A 9,383-nucleotide genomic window follows, 5' to 3' on the forward strand; every position below is an offset into this window, starting at 1 on the left:
TCTAACCACTAATCAAAATAAAAAAAAATTGTTTTATTTTCCTTAAGTTTATTATGCAAGGTAAGGGCTTTTCTATCAAAAGCCTCTCAAAGTTTTGTGGCTTACTTCTCAAAGAAAGTCAAGGGTTCATGTGTTTATTTCCATGCCTTCTTCAATAGGAAACTTCAAGATTTGAGTAATTTAATCAAAATTAAATCAAGGACACCTAATTTTGAGTTCATATGATCACCCATGTCCTTTAAAATGCAAGAAAAGTCCATGTACACAAGCTTGTTCCAAGAGGTTTGACCAAAAGTCAACCATTTGAAGTCAAAGTTCCAAAGATCATAACTCCTTCAATTCTCAACACTTTTGAAGGCTTATTTTTGCATATGACTCTTATCAACATCCTTTACAACTCCTCTTTACATGACAAGAGCCAATTATTCTTAGAGGATCATCAAAAGTTTGGAGACATTATAGGTCATTTGTGGACTTAGAGAAATTTGACATTTTTTCAAGTGACTTCTCCCAAACTTTCAAAGATCATAACTTCTTCAATTTTCAACATTTGAGGCTGATGCTTTTTAAAAATGTCATTTATGATTCCCTCTACAAGTTTGCTTCAAGGACCAAGGTCACAATATTCTTGGAAGGCCATGGAATTCATTGAGACATTACAGGTCATTTTCAGCCATGAACCACTCAAATTTTTATAAGTTATATGATCAGTTTTTCATGCCAACTTCAACATGCCATAACTTTATGCTCAAGCATCCAAATGCAGCATTTTTTGGAACATTGTAATCTTTGCCATGATGTTAACACATTGAAAAAAGAATGGGATGCAAAATCCTCCTGAGTAGGGTGCCCCATTGGGTTGAACATGGTGACTTGTAACTGAAGAAATTGCCATTGCCCGAGTTTTGAACTTCACTAATCTCAATTCTAAGCCAAATTAGCATATGTTTTGGATATAAACATGTTTAACCAAGTCTCCAGAAGTTAATTGACCCTTAAAATGCATCATTTGGATGAGTTTTGATGAGTTTTAAGTCACTTTTCACACACTCAGATCAAATTCATTTTACACTAATTCTTCATCATTTCACACGTATTTGGATCCAATCACATTCCTTATAAATAGAGGAAGTTATTGCATTAATTTCCAAGCTTTAGAGAGCCAAGAAATCCCTGTTGCAACTTGAAATTTTTTTCAAAAAATTCAACTATCGTGTTTTGAGTTTCAACTTGTTTCGATCGAATTTCATTATTCCATTAGAACCTTCGGCATCCTCTGAAACTTTTGCAACAATTCCCAAGCTCTGAGACCTTATGAAGTGCTCTAACTAGATCGAGTTTCGTCAACTTCTGATCACCATTTGGATAAGGTAGTTCTGAACATTATTTGAACTCAAACAAGTTACCACAATGTAGTCTTTCACTCTCTGATGCTTTCCCCAAACTTATCTGGTGTTGATTAATCATGTTCATCATTTAATTTTATTTTTCGTGGCTTGCTTGTTTCTGAAACTTCTCTGAAATTCCCTTTGCTCAGTTTATATAAATGAATTTGGAGCATAAGATTGAATTCGGGATGAAAAGAGTATTACAATGGTGGTGGTCCCGTGTCTTGAATTTACCAAACAATGAAACTCCGGTGAGAGCTCACCGGAGTTTTCTCAGGTTGTTTGAGTTTGATCAGACACGTTGGAGGAACGAAATGTTTTGATTGGTTGAATTTAAACTGGATCCTGTGTTTGGCTTGCAGCGTGTTCCATCATGTTCTCTAACATGTAGAGTGTTGGAGATGCCACGTCAATTAATGAGGCGTGATCCAATGCTCCACGTTTATTTTTATTTTTATTATTTTCTTTTTTTATTTTTGAATTGCTTTTTATTTAAAAAATTCATAGTAATTTCATTTTTTATCCAAAAAATCGCAAAATAATTTCTAAAATTGTCTTTTATTTTCCTTCATCTGATTTTTATTTTTCCATATTTTTTTAAAGGATTTTCTATTTTTCATAGATTTTCTCTTTTCTCCTTTATTTTAATTGGTTTAAAAATACTTTTCCGCATTTTTAAATTCTGAAAATTTTATTATATGCTTCTTATTTTATTTCCAACCTTCCATAATTTTCTTGGCCATTTATTTGGTGTTTTGAAGGACTTTATGGATTTTCCATTTTATTTATATTTTAGAATTCATTTAAAAATATTTTTGATGCATTTTTATTTCATTTAATTGCACTTTATATTTGTGTGATCTTGTGAACTTCTATTGACCTTGGATCATGATGGTTTAGACTTCAAGTCTCATCAAACTCAATGGATCTTGAGTGTTGATGGGGTGAAAACCCTAACCCACCAAACTGGATGATTGATTTTGATGATGAGTTGATCGAACTTTTGATCCAATTTGAGTATGACTTCTCTTATTTCCTTCTTCTTCATCTCCTTTTTTCTCTTTGATAAATTGAATGACTTGTGTCCATCTCGTTCATAATGTGTGGATTGGTACTTGATGAACTTTCATCATTTCAAATCTACCTTCTAAGTGATCATGGATCATTTAAGGTACTTTAGATTGATGCATATGTTTGTCCTAAGTGTCATGAAGTGTGGATTGAAGTAATGAACCTTCCTCCTAGCCTTTGTGCTTGATCATCCCTTTTTTGTGTGTGGCATGGCTTTAGGAGAATGATTTACATATCATTTCTCTAGCATGTATTAACACAAACATTATTATTCACCGACCTCAGATAGTTGTGACTTCTACATAAGTCCAATTACGATTACTTAACATAGCGCTAAATTTGCCCCAAAAGCAAAAGTATTTTTATAAGTGAGATTGTAGTCTCATATTCCTCATGGTATTGTATGAAAATATTGCTCATTTTCCATTTGTGAGAGCTAGTGGTATACCTGTTGATTTTATCCAAGTTGGAGCCCTTCTCATAAATGATGTATAGGTTCATATTTTCATGCCTGTGAGTGGATAGTTGAATGTTCTCCAAAAAAGACCAAAACATCTTTTCATCTTCACTAACATCTTTTACTAACACTTTACTTGTATAAAATTTTACTTCAAAGTCATTTACTTTATGCTCTTTTATTTCATGTTATTTACTTTATATTTTATGTTTAGAATTTCATATCATATTGTTTATGATTATGCCATTTTATTATTTGTACATTTGGACCTTTCATTTATATCATTATAAAAGAAGACACTAATAAAAAAGGAAACTTGTTTCTCCTAACTCATGGACTTGTGGTTACTATCCTCAGATGATTGATTTTGATGATGACTTGATCAAGCTTTTGATCCAATTTGAGTATGACTTCTCTTGTTTCCTTATTCTTTATTTTCTTCTTTTCACTTTGATCAATTGGATGGCTTGTGTACATCTTGTTCATGATGTATGGATTGGTACTTGATGAACTTTCATCATTTCAAATATACCTCCTAATTGATCATGGATCATTTAAGGTACTTTGGATTGATGCATAAGTTTGTCCTAAGTGTCATGAAGTGTGGATTGAAGTAATGAGCCTTCCTCTTAGTCTTTGTGCTTGATCATTCCCTCTCTTTTTTGTGGCATGGATTTAAGAGAATGTTTTACATATAATCTCTCTAGCATGTATTAGCACAAATATTATTATTCACCGGCCTAAGATAGTTGTGACTTCTACATCAGTCCAATTACGATTGCTTAACATAGCGCTAAATTTGTCCCAAGGAAAACAAAGGCATTTCCAAGTCATTTACTTTATGCTCCTTTATTTTATGCTATTTACTTTATACATTATATTTATCATCTATATCATATTATTTATGATTTTTGTCATTTATTCTTTATCCATTTGTACTTTTGTTTTATATCATTGTAAAGAAGACATTAATAAAGAAAAAACTAAAAAAGAAACTTGGTTATCCTGATTCATGGACTTCTGGTTACTATCCTTGGTATCATTGTGGAGTTATGGAATTAGAATTAGGATTTTGACATTTGTTTTAGGACTTGTGACTTGAGACCTTGGAATTCATCTAGTACCTTTGACTTGGGACTTCCTTTGAAGACTTGATTTGGTCATTCTAGTTTCACCTGATATCTTGATTATTATTTGCTTATTTTGGCTTGCTTGAGGCTTAATCCAAAGGAGGGAATTCTTGCTTGACTTATGTCATAAAGCTTTCTATTTTCTTGGTTAGATCTTTCCTCCCTAGCTTTTACTTTATACTTTAGGGTAGTCTCTTATTCTTATCCCCCTTATTTAATTTTCAAAGTCTTCTCTCTTTTTTTAAACCTTCTTGTTTTTTAACTTGGACCACTTTCTCAATAAACCTTGACTTTTGTCAAGTGATTTTCAAAACATTTTTCCCAAATAAATGTTAATCCATATTAAGCATGTTTAGACCAACTTCAAAAGACTAAAAAATGCATAATTCATTCAAATAATTTTGTGCCTTTATGCACTTTTACTTTTAAAACTTTTCTCAAGGTATTAGACATGAGTCATTTCCATAGTTGAGATATAATTCTCATATCCCCATAGTATTGATGACAATTTTTTTCCATTTATGAGAACTAGTGGCATATTTGTTGATCCTTATCCAAGTTGGAGCCCTTCTCACGATGATGCAAAGTACTCATACTTGTGGGTGACTAGTTGAGTATTCTCCTTAAAATGACAAACTGTCTTTTCCATAAAAATGAATCAAAACAAACTGCTTTGTTATTTTTACCACGAACTACGAGGTTTTGATACTCCATTTCACTTTGTTGGTATGTAGGCATGAGACTTCAAAAGTCTTGGCAAACATAAAAACAATAAAAATACACTTCTTTTCCCATCTCTCCAATCTTTTACAAATAACACCCTTTTCAAACTAAAATGTACACATTTTAAAAGAGGTTCCCATGGAGTACCATGGATGTTTAGGGTGCTAATACCTTCCCTTTTCATAACCAACCCCGAACCCTTATTTCTCTTCATTAGTTTTGTTTTAAAACTTCTTTGGGATTTGTTCGTACTTTTTCCCTTTTCCTTTGGAAATAATAAAAGCGGGGTGACGAATATTGCTTTATGAGTTAACTTAACCAGTAACTTATTCTCAAAAAGTTTACCTCTACATTGATGAACAATTTTTTACTTTGTTTAATTACATAAAAACACCAGAGTGAGGTTTGTAAGCTCCTCCTAAGTTTTATACTGTTAAAAATATTTCTCAACTTAAATCTCCAGAGTTAGGTTTGCAAGCTCCCCATGAGTTTAATACTCAAAATAATTTTAATATATGAAACATTTCAATTAACATGAAAGTAATAATTTCCCTGTTCGAGAATGCCTGGTTGAAATTTCTTCTGATTTGAACTTCCTTGACTTCATGTATCAGAATGTGTTGTATCAAAAAGTCTAGTTATCAAGATCTTGTCATGTATCAGAGTCTTGGTTAAACTTTTATGTTTGGTTTAATCAGATCTTGATGAAGCATATTCCTTGTACAAGAGCTAGGTTAGAAATTCTTGATTCCTTATATCACAGCCCGATTAGAAGCTGGCTCGTATCAGAGCTTGGTTCAAAACCATATCTCAGTTTCTTCTTTATGGATAATCTGGTTAACTATGAAGCTAAAATCTGGATAGCCTGGTTAACTAAACTTCTAGATTTTCGGTTAACTAAAGAGGACCTTCTTAGTAACATTGGTGAACTTTATCAAAGTTCCTAGATTATTTAGTTATAAGAGTCAGATGACAAAAAGAATAATAAGAGTCAGAAATGTGTGGGATTAGAAAGGAAATAAATATATCAAAATCGTATTTACTCTTCTCCCCCTTCGTTATCAATAAAAAAGATAAAGAAAATAAAAGACAAAGGAAATTTCATTTAACTCAAAAATATAAATATACAGAAGAAAAAAAACAAAAGAAAGCAACATTTTTTTGGTTTCTAGGTTAGGGGTGCCAATATTGACAATATCACTTGAAGCAATCCTTCAATCTTCGTGTTGGTATGAGCTTGTTCCTTGAACATGTTTTCCTGATTGTCCAAGCGAGACCTAACAACTTCATTCTCTTGCTTGAGTTCTTCCAGAGTCTTCAACATAAGAGAAATGGATTCAGATTCTTCCACGAGCTTTGTCCTAGAAACAATTACAATCTTTTTTAAGCAACTTTGGAACAAAGTTCTCTCAGCTCCTAAGAACGAGAATTTATCTATCTTCTGAATTCAACCCAGACAATATCACTCTCAGCAGGATTTACACAATTTATGAAATCTTGCATCAAAGAGAGGAGACACTCATTTGCTTCAGATTCAAACTTCCTAAATAATTCATCAACCTCCTCAGGGTCAATTTTAGGTTCAGGTTCTTTTTCAGTATCAGATGAAATATTAGTGGTTTAATCCTAGGAATCATGGGTTAAGGGTTCATTGCTTAAGATGTGTTCCATAAAGGTTTCAATAACATGTTCATCTATGTTAAGTTAAGGTGTTGGTGTTGGTTTTGCTTTTGGAAAGGCACGAGCTTCAGGAATAACAATGTTAAAGGATGTGTGAATGGAAGGGATAGTTTCAGAAGGGGGATTTTAAGGTTGATTTGGTTGAGGTTCTGAGGGGATTGTTTTAGAAACTTGTGGATGTGTAGGTTCAGATGGTTTTTCAGTGGTTGCAATAGTGGGATGGTCAGATGGTGTATCATCAAGTTGGGATTGGATTTGTGATATGAGTGTTTTTGGGAGTTATGGTTGTTCAGAAACGATGATTTCAAATGGTTTGGATTGTTCAGGTTGTTTGGCTATTTTAGGTATAGAAGTTGTAGTTTGTTCAAATGGTGGTTTTTGTTTAGGGTTGGAGATGTTCCAAAAGGTATGATATCAGAATGTCGTGAGGCAGATTAAAGAGGAGTAAATGAAGTAGTATTAACAATATTATCAGAAGTAAAAGAGGTCTCAACTATAGGAGACTTACAAGATGGTTTCTTCTGAGTAGGAAGAACTTCAACTTGCTTAGCACTCTCATAGCATATACCTTCTACTTCCGGTATAATTCCTGAAGGCATTTTTAAAACTCCAGAAGTCTTTGCCATCTTGGATAGAGACTTCACTGTTCAGAGGGTCCATCATCCATCTTCTTAGACTTTATCTTCCTCTTGAGAGAATAAGCATCAGGAGCATGTTCTAGAAGTTCATCATAGGAGTAAGCAACTGGAGTGACACATGTGGCTAGACAATCAGCAATGTAGGATTCCAGGATTTCTTAGGGATATTCCTTGGTGAAGATTGGATAATCATCAACCGGTATCTTTTTGAAGGCTATTGCATTCCTATCAAGAGCTTATGAGGAACCAGTAACTGAAGATATCAAAGACATATTCTTCAGATTCTTCCCATTGAAGAATTTCCCAATGTTAATGTCTACCTCCTTGGTCAAATCTAGCTCTATCAGAGTTTGAACCAACTTGATTTAAAAAAGAATGTCTGAAATAAGTCTTCATAGAGGAATCCACTTTATTTATTTTGGACTTCCATCTCTAGTTTCCTTGACCAACTCCCTCAAATACTTAAAGAGAATAAGGGGCAAGTTCATCTTGGTTCCAGAAGATATGTAGAAGAGCATATACTTCTGATCAGTGTTGATGTAGTCTAATGAGTTTGTTGAGAGTGTGTGATGCACACAACCCAGAAGAATCTTGAATCACACTTTGAGATGGTTGTGTATATTCTTAGTGTTTGATGAATTCTTTCCATCCTGAAATATCACAGTAACAGTTTATTCTAACTTAGCCCTTTTAGCTAGAATATAAAAGAACCTTTTCCCAGATCCATCAGGATTGAGAAACTTTGCTATGGACTTCTCAAAGATGCTGATTTTGTGCCTCAAAACATATGAAGTAACTTGGAGTTTTGAAGCAACAATGTGAATCTGAAACTACTTGGCCAAATCAGGGTAAACTGGTCCTTTGGGGTGATTGAAGAACTCCTCCCATCCTTGGAATTTAACACCTTCAGTAAGATCAAACCCGTTTGCTTTAATGTTATCAAAATCTATGATCATTTCACAAAGAACCTTTAATTCAATGACCAGAGTAGAAAGAGTAATCTCTTGAAGTCCTTCTTTCACTTGCTCTTGTTGTTGATACAATTATTGTTCTTGATTAGTTTGTTGCTATTGTTACTGAGAAACTTGTTGTTGTTGAGAATCAGTCATGGTGAAGAACAAGTTTTAGGGTTGTAGAGATTTTGGTTTGAAAGAGAGAAAGTGTATGATTTGTTAGTAGTATAAGTGTGTGAGTTATGAGTGAGGTGGGTTTTATAATGGTTTATGCAATGATGAAAAAATCTTGAATGGTGTAACAAATCTGACATATGGGAATCTCTTCTCCTAATGTGTCACTCAACCGTTAGAAGCGTTTAAGTTTTAGATAATTGTCTTTAATCTGAACCACGAGCTTAGGGTTGATTGGCAGTTGGTTAATATAGCAATTCTTCAGAATCCAGAAGGCAGAACATTTTACAAAGAGGTTATGACTAGATACTTTTGATACATGAGACCTTCTCACTTCAGAAGACTCACTATTTAGAGCCAAAAATCTCAGAGTCTCATTTAATCATTCTGAGAAATTAAACATTATGAGATATACATTTTTTTCATTCTGGACATAAGCCCATTTTCAAATTCTTTAGAATGAAAAAAAAAATATCCTCAACAAGGGGTTTTATGAAGAACAAGAATATGATATCGTCCACATAATTTTGAACAACAAGAATATCATTTTGAATGTCTTACAGAACAAAGTAGTATCAACCTCCCCTATGGTAAAATCATTTTCTAAAAGAAAATTGCTTAGTCTTTCATACCATGCTCTAGGAGCTTGTTTTCAGACCATAAAAATATTTCATTAGTTTCAAAACAAAATCTGGGTTTTTATGATTTTCAAAATTAGGAGGTTGATGTACTGATTGATAAATTCGCAAGTGTACTAATCTGCCAATATGGTAATAAAAAGGGGAGATCCCGTTATCGATCTCAAGGAATACATGACGATACATAGTTCTGAATTAATTTCAACTAAACAAAAGCTTGGGGGTTTTGGGATAATTTGGTGAAATTATGAAAGCAATTGCAAATAAAGTAAACAAAGTAATTGCACGGTTTAGACAAATATGAGTAGTATATGCTAGATAAGGTGTATGATTCGATTCAGTAACAACTCTGAATTAATACTGCAACAACTAATTTTAACTAATTCATTACCGGTTCTTTAGGGTGTTTACTCCTAAGTCCTTAGGGAGAAAAAATTTAATCATCCAACCTAATTCCTATGTCCATAGAGAATTACAGATGAAATTAAGTATTTAACTATCAAGAATATTCCGGTTTTTAAAGGTTATCCA

The sequence above is a fragment of the Lathyrus oleraceus genome, chromosome 2 (genome assembly GCF_024323335.1).
Source record: "Lathyrus oleraceus cultivar Zhongwan6 chromosome 2, CAAS_Psat_ZW6_1.0, whole genome shotgun sequence".
Classification (NCBI taxonomy): Eukaryota; Viridiplantae; Streptophyta; class Magnoliopsida; order Fabales; family Fabaceae; genus Lathyrus; species Lathyrus oleraceus.